Consider the following 16,944-nt stretch of genomic DNA (forward strand, 5'->3'; position numbering starts at 1 on the left):
CCCAGCTACTCGGGAGGCTGAGGCAGGAGAATGGCGTGAACCCGGGAAGCGGAGCTTGCAGTGAGCCGAGATTGCGCCACTGCAGTCCGCAGTCTGGCCTGGGCGACAGAGCGAGACTCCGTCTCAAAAAAAAAAAAAAAAAAAAAAGAGAGAAGAAAAGAGAGGAAGAGACAAAGGAGTCAAAGAGAGAGAGAGAGATAGAAGTAGTAAAGAAAAAACAGTGTACCCTATTCCTTTAAAAGCCAGGGTAAATTTCTGTCTACCCAGCCACGGTATATTCTTCTTATGTGGAACATCGACCTATATCTGCCTCCCCACTAACTGGACAGGCACCTGCACCTTAGTCTTTCTAAGTCCCAACATTAACATTGCCCCAGGAAATCAGAACTTGTCAGTACCCCTCAAAGCTCAAGTCCATCAGCGCAGAGCCATACAACTAATACCCCTACTTATAGGGTTAGGAATGGCTACTGCTACAGGAACTGGAATAGCCAGTTTATCTACTTCATTATCCTACTACCACACACTCTCAAAGGATTTCTCAGACAGTTTGCAAGAAATAATGAAATCTATCCTTACTGTACAGTCCCAAATAGACTCTTTGGCAGCAGTGACTCTCCAAAACTGCTGAGGCCTAGACCTCCTCACTGCTGAGAAAGGAGGACTCTGCACCTTCTTAGGGGAAGAGTGTTGTTTTTACACTAACCAGTATGAGATGCTGCCTGGCATTTACAGGAAAAGGCTTCTGAAATCAGACAACACCCTTCAAACTCTTATACCACCTCTGGAGTTGGGCAACATGCCTTCTCCCCTTTCTAGGTCCTGTGGCAGCCATCTTGCTGTTACTTGCCTTTGGACCCTGTGTTTTTAACCTTCTTGTCAATTTGTTTCCTCTAGAATCAAGGTCATCATGCTACAGATGGTCTTACAAATGGAACCCCAAATGAGCTCAACTAACAACTTCTACCGAGGACCCCTGGACCAACTTGCTGGCCCTTCTGCTGGCCTAAAGAGTTCACCTCTAGAGGACCCTACAACTGCAGGGCCTCTTCTTTGTCCCATCCAGCAGGAAGTAGCTAGAGCGGTCATCGGCCAAATTCCCAACAGCCGTTGGGGTGTCCTGTTTAGAGGGTGGACTGAGAGGTGACAACGTGCTAGCAGCCCTCACTCGCTCTCAGCGTCTCCTCAGCCTTGACGTCCTCTCTGGCTGCACTCAAGGAGCCCTTCAGCCCACCGCTGCACTATGGGGGCCCCTCTCTGGGGCTGGCCAAGGCCGGAGCTTGCTCCCTCTGCCCACAGGGAGGTGTGGAGGGAGAGGTGCGGGTGGGAGCCGGGGCTGCACGTGGCACTTGTAGGCTGGTGCAGGTTCCAAGTGGGCATGGGCCCGGCAGGCCCGGCACTTGGCACTGCCAGCCGGCACCTGCTGTGATTGATTGGAGGCTGGGTCCTGTGCGTGGACCACCATTCCCTCTTCACGGGGTCATTGGCCATGGTGGCAGGTCTCCTTCTCTTTCTCACTTCCCTTCTTTTCCTTTTGGTTGTCTGGGACTAGCTAGGTGCCGCAAAGTCCCATGGTGAGTGCTAGTGAGAGGTGAAGCCAGCTGGGCTTCTGGGATGGGTGGGGACTTGGAGAACTTTCTGTGTAGCTAAAGCATTGTAAATGCACCAATGAGCACTCTGTGTCTAGCTAAAGGTTTGTAAACACACCAATCAGCGCTCTGTGTCTAGCTAATCGGGTGGGGACTTCAAGAACTTTTGTGTCTAGCTAAAGGATTGTAAGTGCACCAATCAGCACTCTGTCAAAATGGACCAATCAGCTCTCTGTAAAATGGACCTATCAGCAGGATGTGGGTGGGACCAGATAAGGGAATAAAAGCAGGCCACCTGAGCCAGCAGCAGCAACCCACTGGGGTCCCCTTCCACACTGTGGAAGCTTTGTTCTTTCGCTCTTCATAATAAATCTTGCTGCTGCTCACTCTTTGGGCCCATGCTGCCTTTATGAGCTGTAACACTCACCGGGAAGGTCTGCAGCTTCACTCCTGAAGTCAGCAAGACCACGAACTCACCAGAAGGAAGAAACTCTGGACACATCTGAACATCTGAAGGAACAAACTCCAGACACACCATCTTTAAGAACTGTAACACTCACTGCGAGGGTCTACGGCTTCATTCTTGAAGTCAGAGAGACCAAGAACCCACCAATTCCAGACACAGGACCACTAAAATATCGCATGATTGCTAAAAATATAGATAGCCTCATCAAGTCAAGAATACTTGTGTTGGCTTCCTGACAGAAGGAGTGAGGACCATTTTTGTCCTATTTTACTCCTTATTTTAGTAGACAGGACCAACAGGAACCTGTGTGGTTTCTCCTCCCTTCCAAAACAATAAACCAAAAGCAATTCTCCATTTCTAAGAAATTACATAGGTCAGAGCCTGTTGGGAGAAAAGCTGAGTGTTGGGAGAGAAGCTGAGGCGGGGCTTGCATGTCTGCTAGACTTGCTGACTCCTTGCTTCTAGCACTCCCATTATCTCAAGTAGCCATATGTTTCTCATTCACTTGATACACCATTTCCTTTCAACCCCCACATCCTCACCACCCATTTCTTTGAACACCAATAAATAGCGTGGGCTCCCAGAGCTTGGGGCCTTCACAGCCTCCACACTCACAATGGCGCCCTGGTCCCACTTTCTCTCTCAAACTCTTTTTCTCATTCCTTTGACTCCACCAGACTTTGTCACCCCCATGTCCTGGTGTTGGGTCTGATCACCCCAACAGGAGCCATCATGAAATATTTTATTTATACAGGGAAGGAGGATGATTTCTATTACGTGTCCACCTATATGTCCAATTGGCTAGAATGAAAAAGATTTGTATTAGGAAAATGATAATGAATATTTGATTTTAATCAGGTGGAGACAGCATTTGTAGTGTCTAAACCGATCTGGGCAAACCAAATCATCCCTGAAACCTGTTAGGCAACTATTTATCTATTGTCCTCTTCATTGTTAGTGACTTTAACTGAGCACATTGCTTGATGTGGGCCAATGTGAATAATGATGAGATTTGAACAGCAATGTTGTGTGTAGCTTCCAGAAAGGTTTATTAAAGATATCAAAGTTAGCTATTTTCCTCTTTCCTCCTTTCTGCCAGTTAGAAGGTAAACATGATGATTGGAGTGCTAGAAGCTATATTGAACCAAAAGACAAGGACCACACCCTAAATATGATGAGGCAATATCAGCCCTGGATAGCCTAGCTCAATATTTCTTTTATGTGAGAAAATAATAAATTTATTTTTGTTTATCCCACACTTTGAGTTTTCTCTGTTACATGCAGCTGAATTTAATATCAACTGGCGTGATGAGAAAATATTAATGGTATAACTCAATTGTCAGAGTTGTGGTAGGAAAGATTTGAATATTGAGACAGAAAGATTTGGGAAAGAAGTTTATTATAGACATTTTGAATGGGCTCAGAGTCTGAGAATATTTATGTTCCATGTGAATGCTTAACAGAAATTTCCTCCCATGGAGGAAACTCTTAATTAGTCAGATGAGAAAGATGACCTGCTCTATCTGCTTCCTTCCCCAGCTACTCCATTGCTATTCAAAGGATTCAAAAACAAAGTGCATGGTGGCAGGAGTGGAGGTTATGCAGGAGTTCAACAAAATATTTTCCCTTAGCAAAACTGACTTGACTACTACCATTATAAGTGCTAAATTTGCCAGCAGCAGAGACCAACCCTAAACTCCCCATTCCTTAGGTGGACCACCCCATCCTTTGGGTAATGATGTATTTTCACCAAATCTACCCACAATGCTTCTGCCAGCTACACCATCTATGGAGGTACTTTCATGGTATCACATACATCATTATTTATGACCAAGGAATTAATTTTACAGTGAAAAAAGATAGGTAATAATCTCATGCCCTTGAGATTTGCAGCTTTTATTGTGTATTCACCATTAATCTGAAGCAGCTGGTTTTAAAGAATATAGGATGGCCTATAGCTATTCAAGTTTCGGTGAATATATGTAACTGTTGCTCTCACAGCCAGAATACAAGGATCTGGAATCAAGGGACAGAAATTGGATTGTCACCTTTTATTAGTACTCCTACTGACCCACTTTCCAAATTTATGCTCCCATCTCTGTGACTCTGGGTTCCACTGGCTTTGAACCCAGGAAGGAATGATTCCACAGTCAATGATGGCTACACTCAGGATCCTCATGCCAGTTGGAAGATAAACAAAAACAGAGGTGGATTCTAAATTGGTGAAAAGGGTCGATCCTGACTCTCAAAGGGAACTAGGTATGCTGAAACCCAGCAGGAGCAGGAAGGAACTATGAAGAGAATCCAGAGGCTCCCATCAGATGCCTTCTCACATGACCATATTGTTAATGATGGAGGGTGTCCAGGTTCTTGGCATCTTGAAAAAGAATTGGACAAAACACACAGAGCAAGGAAGGAATGAAGGGATTTATTGAAAATGAAAGTACACTCCATGGTGTGGGAGCAAGCCTGAGCATAGGGGCTCAAAGGCCCTGTTACAGAGTTTTTATGAGTTTAAATACCCTCTACTTGGGGTATGTCCTAGGTAAATGAAGAGGATGAAGTAAAGTCACAAAGTCATTTATTTGCTATATGCTCTATGGAGAGGAGATTTCCTGTTTTATTTATTTATTTGAGATGGAGTTTTGCTCTTGTCGCCCAGGCTGGAGTGCAATGGCTCCATTTTGGCTCACTGCAATCTCTGCTTCCCAGGTTCAAGGGATTATCCTGCCTCAGCCTCCTGAGTAGCTAGGAATAAAAGCACCAACCACACCCAGCTAATTTTTTGTATTTTTAGTAGAGATGGGGTTTTGCCACGTTGGTCAGGCTGGTCTCGAACCCCTGACCTCAGATTATCTGCCTGCCTCAGCTTCTCAAAGTGCTGTGATTACAGGTGTGAGCCACCCCACCCAGCTGAATATTTCCTGTTATAGCTGAAGTGTGGATCGGCCTTATGTTCCCTGCCTCCAGACCCTGTTTTGCTGCCTCCATACCAGTGATGCAAAGATAGTAGAGACCAGGCGCAGTGGCTCATGCCTGTAATCCTAGCACTTTGGGAGGCTGAGGCAGGAGGATCACTTGAGGCCAGTGATGCAGGAGTCTTTCTTGATCCCTTCATTGAACTTGCAACCATTTACTCAGCCCGAGGCATTCAACCTCTTGAGGGAGGGAACGCTAAGCAGCCAGTGGGATCCCACACTCACTGGCTCAAGCACTCCCTCCTGCAAGAGGTTGAGCACAAGGGGGGGCCAGTAAACGGGGCACCCCCATCACAAGTCCGACGAAGGAGTCAAGAAAAACTCCTGCATCATCTGGGGGCTTGCCTGGGATTCATCAGAAGGGTGAGTAAATGCAGATCTGTCTCTTCACTTTTTTCCCAAGACTTCTTGTCCTCAGACTTTCCTTGAAGACAGATGATGCACCGAACCTCCCTGAGTGGCCAGTTAAAGGCAAATGGGACAGCTACAGAGGACAAGATGTGACTCTGCCACTTCTCTTTCTTTCGGGAGAAAGGAATATTAGCTTTGTTTCCCTTCACGGAGGTCTAGCAGTCTCGTGGGACCGGGATAAGGTCCTGGGGCAATTCAAGGCATCTGGCCGAGGCCACTCCTCCGTGTTGCTGGAAAGCCCCTAGACTGGCTTCCATCCCAGACCACCCATTAGGGCATCGGCCAAGACCCCCAGACTTTTCTATGGTGTCTTTACTTCCTTCTTTCATGGTTTTGAAATGGCTCCTATCTCTTCTTTTATAATGTTAAGGCTGTTGCTGTAAACTGCAGAAATATAACTAAGTAGAATGAGTCTTTGGCCCAGCCATCAGTTATGCAATTCAGAACAATTCGATTTCCATCTGTTCTTAGAGGTGCCTCCCCATCCAAACAGCCACAGGTGCACAGGACAGACGGATGGGCAGAGGGCAGCTCCTCACCCCACCAGCCACCCTACCAGCTGGGGTGCATGGCCATGTCCCTGGCATGCATGCTGCACCCAAAGACCATGGCGGGTGGGAGTGAGCTGCAGTCAAGGCAGGGGCTCCAGGGCAGTCTTGGGGGCCCTGCGCAACTGGCTGGTCAACATTGCCCACTCTCCGCCCCCTCGTACCTACGCGCTCCCACGGAATCCTTCCTCCCATGACAGAGGGGCCCAGCTCAGTCTGAACCAAGAGGAGGACACAGTGATTAAGAGCCTTTTCCTGTTAAAGGAATCCATTTGCATAGAGCAAAAGGTTTCTCCCCCAGGCCTTTCCCCCACCTTGCACTTAAGCTGTTTTTTGTTTGTTTGTTTGTTTTTCCTTTTCTCCACCTTGTCAAGAGTTAATGCATAGCCCTGCAAACTCAAACCCAAGCTTCAGGTTGAAGCCCTAGAAAGGAAAACTAGATCTGAGGGATCCAAAGGCCGGCAACTAAGGAAGATAGACAGCGTGGGTGGGCCAGACTAATTCCTGCTGATTAAGCCCCTGGTTCATGGATGGAGGTCACACTATTAACCATGGCATAAGTGAGGCCCAAGGAACTCAAATGTTACCAACACTGTGGGGGATAGACAGTGCAGGTAAATGTAAATGTAAATAACTCCTGCCTTCTAGGCCCTTCTGCTTCATGGGTGCAGGTCACACTGGCACCCATGGATGGCATCCCATCTGGGTCGCCATGACTCAGGGATGGAAAGATGGAAGCGAAAGGGGAATGCCCTTTTCTCTCTCCCTCACACACCCCGGGTTTTTGCTGAGAGAATGGAACTCAGGGACACCTGTTTCCCTCTCTCTTTCAGATGGGTAACCATCTTCACCATCTTCAGTCTGTACTCCTCTGGAGTGTATCCTGAGTCATTGGGATTGCTCTGACCCTCAAACTCTGAGGAAAAAAAATGTCTCATAGCCCTTTGCACAAAGGTTTGGCCAAATTATGATTTGCAGGAAGGACTGGCTTGGCCTCAGGAAGGAATCATTCATTTCAACACCATCCTGCAGCTGGATCTTTCCTGTAAATGCAAAATGAGGCAAATGGTATGAGACCCCATATGTGCAGTCTTTCTTTACCTTCCAGGGTAATCCAGACCTTTGCCAACACTGTAGGATTGATCCAGGCATCCTGTTTGCCTTCTCAAGAGAGGCTGCAAGGGGCAATCCCAGGGAACAAAAGAAACAAACCCCAGAGGCACCTCCAGGAGGGAAGCTAACTCCCTTTGGCCCTGCTCCTCTGGGTCTACCTCATCCTCCCTATCCAGTTCCCCTCTCTCTCTCACCCCATCCTAGAAATCTTCACTCTAGACAGGCCCCGTGTCTCATTCCTGCCCCTGTAACAGATGCCTAGTGAATATGGTCCCAGTAAGGTCCAGGTCCCCTTCTCTCTACAAGACTTAAGGCAAATTAAGGGGGATCTTGGCAAGTTTTCAGATGACCGTGACAGGTATATAGAGGCTTCCCAGAATTTAACCCAAGTATTTGAACTCTACTGGAAAGACATTATGTTACTTTTGAATCAAACCCTGACTGACACTGAGAAGCAGGCCACTCTGCAAGTGGCAGAGAGATTTGGGAATGAGCTTTGTATCTCATATAGTATCAGGGAAACGTATAAGCCTTATCCAATTGGAAGGGAAGCAGTAACATTGGATGACCCTAGATGGGATCCCAATGATGGAATGGGAGAATGGAAGAGGAAACACTTTCAAGTGTGTATAATGGAGGGCTTAGGAAGGACCAGAACTAAGCCTCTCAACTACTCCAAACTATCCATAAGAGACCAGGGATTTTGATGAGAATACTGCTGCCTTCCTGGAAAGGGTAAGAGAGGCCTTAGTAAAGCACACCTCTCTATCTCCTAATTCAGTTGAGAGACAACTAATTTTAAAGGATATATTTTATTACTCAAGCAGACCCTGATATCAGGAGAAAGCTGCAGAAACAAGCCACAGGACCAGACAGTACTTTAGAGAACCTCCTGAAAGTGGCCACCTTGGTCTTTTATAACAGAGATAGGGAGGAAGCCTGAGAGAGAGAAAAGAGACACAAGATAAAGGCAGATGCTTTAATGGCCTCCTTTCAAGCCCACAAACTCCAGAATCCCTGAGACGCATCTGCTAACTGTTACAAATGTGGTAAGCCAGAGCATTTTAAAAAGGGCTGACCTGATAGCATAAGGAAGCCACCTCAACCCTGTCCAATCTGCAGTGGGGATCACTGGAGGGTGGACTGTCCCCAAAGAAGCAGGTCAGGTCACCAGGTCCAGAGCCAGTCTCCCAGTGGTCCAGCAGAACTGATGGGTCCTGGGGCTCCTCTCCCTGGCTCCGGTGGTCCAGACCACCATTACCACACAGGACCCCCAGGTAATCCTGGAAGTTGAAGGGAGGAAAGTAGACCTCCTTCTGGACACTGGGCCTGGTCTCTCCATTCTCTCCAATCCAGGGCCCCCCTCCTCTCTTAGCACGTCAGTGAGGGGTTTCTCAGGAAGGTCTTTAACCCAATATTTTTCCCAACATACAACCCCTTTGTTGTAGTTGCGGAGACCTCTTTTTCACCCGTGCCTTTCTAATTATGCCTGAAAGCCCAACTCTTCTGTTGGGCACAGATATTCTGGCCCATATGGGGACCACCATCATGATGGCCCCAGGACAAACTCTTTTCCTCCCCCTAGTGGAGACCAATATTAACCCAGAAGTTTGGGCAATTCAAGGGAAAATTGGCCAAGCCATAACCACTATACCAGTCGGGATCCAGCTTAAGGATCCCACCTCCTTTTCTAACCAGAGACAATATCCCCTGAAACCAGAGGTTAGGAAAGGACTAGAAGCCATCATTGATAACTTGAAGATGCAGGGCCTCCTCACACCCTGCAATAGCCTTTGTAATACCCTGATACTGGGGGAACAAAACACAAATGGGAAATGGAGACTTGTCCAGAACCTCTGTCTCATTAATGAGGCTGTAGTTCCAATTCACCTGGTGGTTCCCAATCGATATACCCTGCCAGCTCAAATACTTGAGGGAACTAAATTGTTCACAGTCCTGGACCTGAAGGATGCATTTTTCTGCATACCATTATACCATGACTCCCAGTATTTGTTTGCATTTGAGGAACCCTCTAACCAAACCACCCAGCTAACCTGGACAGTGTTACCTCAGAGATTCCAAGACAGACCCCATCTGTTTGGGCAGGCATTGTCCAAAGACCTCTCTGAGTTCTTTTATCCTCAGGTTAAAGTTTTACAAAACATAGATGACATTCTCTTCTGCTCCTCACCTGAGGAAATCTCTCAGGAGGGCAGTAAGGCTCTTCTTAATTTTCTGGCCAGCAAAGGATATAATGTTTCAAAATCTAAAGCTCAGCTCTGTTAGATTTCAGGGAAGTACCTAGGTTTGGTGTTGTCAAAGGAGACCAGGGCATTGGGTGAAAGAAGGATTAAGCCCATCTCCTCCTTTCCCTTCCCCAAAACCCTCAAGCAACTGAAGGGATTCTTTGGCATTACAGGATTCTGCAGACTATGGATACCTGAGTACAGTAAAATAGCTTGTCCCTTATATCACCTAATAAAAGAGACTCAGGCAGCTAAAACTCACTCTCTAATTTGGGAACCAGAGGCTAAAAAGGGCTTTGACCAACTAAACCAAGCCTTGCTTCAGGCACTAGCCCTTAGTCTTCCCATATGGAAGATGTTTAATCTTTACACGTCAGAGAAGAAAGGAATGGCCCTGGGAGTTCTGAGGCCTGAGGTCCAACCCAGCAGCCTGTAAGCAACCTAAGTAAGGAGTTTGATTTCGTAGCTACACAATGGCTGGCCTGCCTCCAGGTAATTGCAGTGGTAGCTGGTACCAGAGGCTACTAAGTTAACCATGGGAAATAACTTAACCATTTATACCCCACATAATGTGGCAGGACTGCTATTTTCTAAGGGGAGTCTCTGGCTAATGGACAACTGCCTCGCAGACATCAAGCTCTTCTTTTAGAGGGATCTGCAGTCCAATTAAGAACCTGTCTCAGCCAGGCATGGTGACTCACGCCTGTAATCCCAACACTTTGGGAGGCTGAGGCGGGCGGATTGCCTGAGCTCAGGAGTTCACGACAAGCCTGGGCAACATGGTGAAACCCCGTCTCTACTAAAATACAAGAAATTAGCCAGGTGTAGTGGTGTGCTCCTGTAATCCCAGCTACTTGGGAGGTTGAGGCAGGAGAATTGCTTGAACCCAGGAGGCGGAGGTTGCAGTGAGCTGAGCTCGCACCACTGCACTCCAGCCTAGGTGACAGAGTGAGACTCCATCTCAAAAAGATAAAAAAGAACCTGTCCCTCCCTAAACCCAGCCACCTTCCTCCCAGGGAAAACTGGGGAGCTTGAACATGACAGTGAACAGATAGTAGTACAAACACATGTAGCCAGAGAGGACCTCAAGGAAACACCCTCAGAGAACCCATACTGGATTCTTTTTATGGATGGAAGTTCTTTTGTAGAATGAGGGATCCATAAAGCAGGGTATGCAATAGTTACCCTGAGTGATATTGTTGAGAGCACATCTCTCTCCTCGGGCACAAGTGCTCAACTACCTGAGCTAATTACCTTCATGAGTGTTTTTGCATTAAGCAAAGGGACATCTGTTAACAGTTATACTGATTCTAAGTATGTTATCCTAGTCCTCCACGCCCATGCCACTATCTGGAAAAACAGGAACCTCCTCACACCTGATGGGTCTCCTATTAAATACCATCAGGTAATTAATAGACTATTATCCTCAGTTTTCCTCCCATGGGAAGTGTCAATAATACATTGTAAAGGCCACCAAAAAGAGATGGGTAAAATAGCCAGGGAAATAGGTTAGCAGAAAAAGCAGCTAAATAAGCAGTGAGAGGGCCCCAGATTTCTGATCCACTTGAAGCCCCTCTGATCTGGGAACACTCCATCAGAGAAATAAAACTTCAATATTATCCTGCGGAAATAGAATGGCCACCTCTCAGGGATACATCTTTCAGTCCTCAGGATGGCTGCAATCAGAGAATGGCAAGCTTCATCTACCAGCTGTCAGCCAATGGAAAGTTCTTAAAATCCTTCACCAAGCCTTCCACTTAGGTAAGGATAAAACCTATCAATTAGCCCAGATATTGTTCTCAGGTAAAAATCTGCTACAAACAGTCAAACAGGTCGTTAATGCTTGCAAAACTTGCCTTAAAAAAATCCCCTCAATTGACGGCTTCTCCCCCCAGGAACACAAAGAACAAGAGGTTACCTGGAGGAAGACAGGCAAATGAATTTCACCCATATGCCAAAGACAGTGGGGTACCCAGTACCTCCTAGTATGGGTGGATACCTTCACTAACTGTGTAGAAGCATTTCCATGTCAGAGAAACCTCTAAGGTGAAAAAAGTACTAATTAATGAGATAATCCCTCACTTTGAACTCCCTAAGTATCTCCAGAGTGATAATGGTGCCTCGTTCAAGATGGCTGTCACCCAGGGGTTCTCAAATGCACTAGGCCTACAATGCCATCTTTATTGTGCTTGGAAACCACAATCCTTGGGAAAGGTAGAAAAGACAAATGATATTATCAAAAGGCACTTCAGGAAACTGTCTCAGGAGACTCATCTTCCCTGGACTACCCTTCTTCCAATAGTCATACTACATGTTAGATTCACCCCTTCAAAGCTAGGTTTGAGTACCTTTGAAATGATGTATGGACAGCATTTTCCCACCCAAGAGTTCTTCCTAAACCAAGAAACCTCTGATTTGATTAAACAGAACTTCTTTAGCCCATTTCCAACAGGAACTGAAACAACTGTCAGAGGCCCAATCCCATGAACTAGGGCCACCTCTATTCAACCCAGGGGACCTAGTACTGGTAAAGGTACTTCCTTCCTTTTCTCCCTCTATAGGCCCAGATTGGGAGGGACCTTACACTGTACTCCTTTCTACTTCTACAGCAATAAAGGTCATGGAATAGATTCTTGGATTCATTATACTTGAGTAAAGACCTGGGAAGCTGACAGAGTTACCTCTGCCGACCCAGAAGAGCACCCAAAGTACTAATGTGAAGAAATTGGGGAACTCAAGCTAAAAATTACAAAAGATAAGTGTCAATAATTGACCTTCCATGAATATCCCCCTTATAGTCATGCCTATGCTTGCTGTTCTTACATTCATTCTATTCTTCACCATGAGGTATCTTTACCAAGGATCCTTTAATCCTGAACGCCCATGGGAATATGTACTCCCATAAACAGTTATCTTTCTTCTAAAGCTTAACTGCTCCCATACAAGGTTTAATTTCATTCACCAGGATGAAACAAATTGAGGCACAATATTGTTTTCAGAATGATTAGTATATAGTTCACTTCTTATTTCTATAATCTTTGGCACTAGATTCTTTCCTTCTAACTCCTCTTTGTATAATACACATACTTGATCCATGCATACTTCACTTGTAAAACTTGTTTCTTCTTGCCTAGAGGCCATTAAACTTCAAATGATCATGCAATTGGAGCCTCAGATGATGACTCCCTTTTACCAGGGACCCTTAGGTAGACCTCTGAAGGAAATCTGACTGCTGTTTTCCCCAAAACAACACCCCCTGTCAGCAGGAAATAGCTAAGATCAGTCATCATTCATATTCTAAAAGAGACAGTTAGATGTGCCTCTTTAGAGGGAGCAATGATAGAGGAAGGAGGCAAAAAAAACTCTAGGCAGACAGGGGCAGGTCCCGGGCAAAACCCCACCTTCAAGTTAAAAAGCCTGAAGCCCACGGCCCAAAATGAACACTTCTATCCCTGTTTGCCTGCTCTCTCTCGATTGGTTCTTTCTGAATAATGTCATTTTAACAATTGAATGTTGCCTTTTCCAAAACTACCTATGGCCTGCCCCAACCCCATCCTGTGCCTAAAAAGACCTCAGACTCAGTCAGTAGAGAAAGAGAACCAGCTTGACTGGAGAGAGGCAACATAACTTCAGAGGGACAGCTGGACTTCAGAGGAGAGACGACTTAACTTCAAAAAAGAGCCAGCCAGAGATGGCCAGACTTTAGGAAAGATTACCTGCTCATCCCATCCCCTCTCCAGCTCCCCTCTCCACTGACAGCCTTCTCCATCGCTAAATAAATTGCTCCACCTCCACCTTCCTTCAAGTGTCCATGCAACCTCATTCTTCTTGGATGCTAGACAAGAGCCTGGGACCTATCAAGTGTGGGTACCCAAAAAAAGCTGTCACACCAGCTCTTTGCTCTTGCAGGCAGAGGGCAGCCATTCCACACTATGAGGCAAGGGGCCACTGAGCTCATAACACACCACTGTCCACAGGTGGTGGAGCTAAGAGAGCATTGTAACACCCCTTCTTGGGTTTCAGGGGTCGAAGCCACCCCCACATGGGTGCCACCACAGAGCCTGCATGGAGCCTGCTCCTGCTGGTGCCCAAAGCGGCTGGCCAGATCCTGCATTCACTCTTTCACACACTCCCTCCCACAAGAGGTTGAGCATGGTGCATCAAAAAGCTTATCCACCACAATCAAGTCAGCTTTATCCATGGGATGCAAGGCTGGTTCCACATACACAAATCAATAAATGTAATCCATCACATAAACAGAACCAATAACAAAAACCACGATTATCTCAATACATGCAGAAAAGTCCTCTGATAAAATTCAATATCCTTTCATGCTAAAAACTCTCAATAAACTAGGTACTGATTAAACAAATCTCAAAATAATAAGAGCTACTTATGTCAAACCCATAGCCAATATCATACTGAATAGGCAAAAGCTGGGAGCATTCCCTTTGAAAACCAGCACAAGACAAGGATGCCCTCTCTCACCACTCCTATTCAACACAGTATAGGAAGTTCTGGCCAGGGCAATCAGGCAAGAGAAACAAATAAAGGGTATTCAAATAGGAAGAGAGGAAGTCAAATTATCTCTGTTTCCAGATGACATGATGGTATATTTAGAAAACCCCATTGTCTCAGCCCAAAATTTCCTTAAGCAACTTCAAAAAAGTCTCAGGATACAAAATCAATGTGCAAAAATCACAAGCATTCCTATACAATAACAATAGACAATCAGAGAGCCAAATCATAAGTGAACTCCCATTCACAATTGCTACAAAGAGAATAAAACACCTAGGAATACAACTTACAAGGGATGTGAAGGACGTTTTCAAGGAGAACAACAAACCACTACTCAGGGAAATAAGAGAGGACATAAACAAATGGAAAAACATTCCATGCTGATGGATAGGAAGAGTCAATATTGTGAAAATGGCCATACTGCCCAAAGTAACTTAAATATTAATTGCTATTCCTATCAAGCTACCAGTGACTTTCTTCACAGAATTAGAAAGAACTACTTTAAATTTCATATGGAACCAAAAAAGAGCCAATATAGCCAAGACAATCCTAAGCAAAAAGAATGAAGCTGGAGCCATCATGCTACCTGACTTCAAACTATACTACAAGGCTACAGTAACCAAAACAGCATGGCACTCGTACCAAAACAGATATATAGACCAATGGAACAGCACAGAGACCTCAGAAATAACACCACATATCTAGAACTATCTGATCTTCAACAAACCTAACAAAAACAAGGAATGGGGAAAGGAGTCCCTATTTAATAAATGGTTCTGGGAAAACTGGCTAGCCATATGCAGAAAACTGAAACTGGATCCCTTCCTTACACCTTATACAAAAATTAACTCAAGATGGATTAAAGACTTAAATGTAAAACCCCAAACCATAAAAACCCTAGAAGAAAACCTGGGCAATACCATCAGGACATAGGCATGGACAAAGACTTTGTGACTAAAACACCAGAAGCAATTGCAACAAATGCAAAAATTGACAAATGGGATCTAATCAAACTAAAGAGTTTCTGCACAGCAAAAGAAACTATTATCGGAGTGAACGGGCAACCTACAGAATGGGAGAAAAATTTTGCAAGCTACCCTCCGACAAAGGTCTAATATCCAGAATCTACAAGAAACTTAGAACAAATTTACAAGAAAAAAACAAACAACCCTATCAAGAAGTGGGCAAAGGATATGAACAGATGCTTCTCAAAAGAAGACATTTATGCAGCCAACAAACCTAGGAAAAAAGCTCATCATCACTGGTCATTAGAGAAATGCAAATCAAAACCAAAATGAGATATCATCTCACACCAGTTAGAATGGCGATTATTAAAATGTCAGGAAATGGCAGATGCTGGTGAGGCTGTGAAGAAACAGGAACACTTTTACACTGTTGGTGGGAGTGTAAATTAGTTCAACCGTTGTGGAAGACAGTGTGGCAATTCCTCAAGGATCTACAACCATAAACACTGTTTGACCCAGCAATCACATTACTGGTATATACCCAAAGGATTATAAATCATTCTACTATAAAGACACATGCACATGTATGTTTACTGAAGCACTATTTACAATAGCAAAGACTTGGAACCAACCCAAATGCCCATCAATGATAGATTGTATAAAGAAAATGTGGCACATATATGCCGTAGAATACTACGCAGCCATAAAAAAAGAATGAGTTCATGTCCTTTGCAGGGACATGGATGAACCTGGAAGCCATCATTCTCAGCAAACTAACACAGGAACAGAAAATCAAACACAACATGTTCTCACTCATAAGTGGGAGTCGAACAATGAAAACACATGGAGGAGAACATTCACACATGGGGGACTGTCAGAGGGTGAGGGACAAGGGGAGGAAAAGCATTAGGACAAATATCTAATGCAAGAACTGCTTAAAACCTAGACGACAGGTTGATGGATGCAGCAAACCACCATGGCCCATACCTATGTAACAAACCTGCACATTCTGCACATGTATCCCAGAACTTAAATAAAATAAAAAGAAAAAAAAAAGAGGTTGAGCATGGTGAGCCAAGTAAATGGGGCACCCTCATAGCAAGTCTAATGAAGGGGTCGAGAAAAACTCCTGCATCACCAGGAGTTCAAGACCAGCCTGGGCAGCATAGCAATATCCCATCTTTGAAAAATAAATTAATTACATTTGAAAGAAGACAGGAGAGACCATTAGAACCCCTGGAACACTGGCAATATCTGGCTCAGATCTCCATGAATCAAACGTTTTGTGTCAAATCAGTTGGTAAAGACACTGGCTAGACACAAAAGGACCATGGCATGGTGAAGTTTCCTAAGCCCAATCACAGCCTGAGATGGTTTGGCTTGTCTCCACCCAAATCTTATCTTGAATTGTAGCTTCCACAATTCCCACATGTTGTGTGAGGGACCCAGTGGGACATAATTGAATCACAGGGGTGGTTTCCCCATACTGTTCTTGTGGTAGTGAATAAGTATTGTGAGAGCTGATGATTTTATAAGGGGTTTCCCATTTTGCTTGGCTCTCATTCTCTCTTGTCTGCCACCATGTAAGACATCCCTTTTGCCTTCTGCCATGATTGTGAGGGCTCCCCAGCCATGTGGAACTGTGTATTCATTAACCCTCTTGTTATTTATAAATTACCCAGTCTCAGGTATGTCTTTATCAGCAGTGTGAAAACAGACTAATACAGTAAATTGGTACCTGTAGAGTGAGGCGCTGCTGTGAAGATACCTGAAAATGTGGAAGCACTTTGGAACTGGGTAACAGGCAGAGATTGGAACAGTTTGGAATGCTCAAATGAAGACAGGAAAATGTGGGAGTTTGGAACTTCCTAGACTTGTTGAATGGCTTAGACCAAAATGCTAATAGTGGTATGGACAATAAAATCTAGGCTGAGGTACTCTCAGATGGAAATGAGGAACTTTTTGGGAACTGGAGTAAAGGTGACCCTTGCTATATTTTAGCAAAGAGACTAGTGGCATTTTGCCCCTGCCTTAGAGATTTGTGGAACTTTGAAGTTGAGGAAAATGATCTAGAATATCTGGCAGAAGAAATTTCTAAGCAACAAAGCAT

Source organism: Pan paniscus, chromosome 4, assembly GCF_029289425.2.
Source record: "Pan paniscus chromosome 4, NHGRI_mPanPan1-v2.0_pri, whole genome shotgun sequence".
Lineage (NCBI taxonomy): Eukaryota > Metazoa > Chordata > Mammalia > Primates > Hominidae > Pan > Pan paniscus.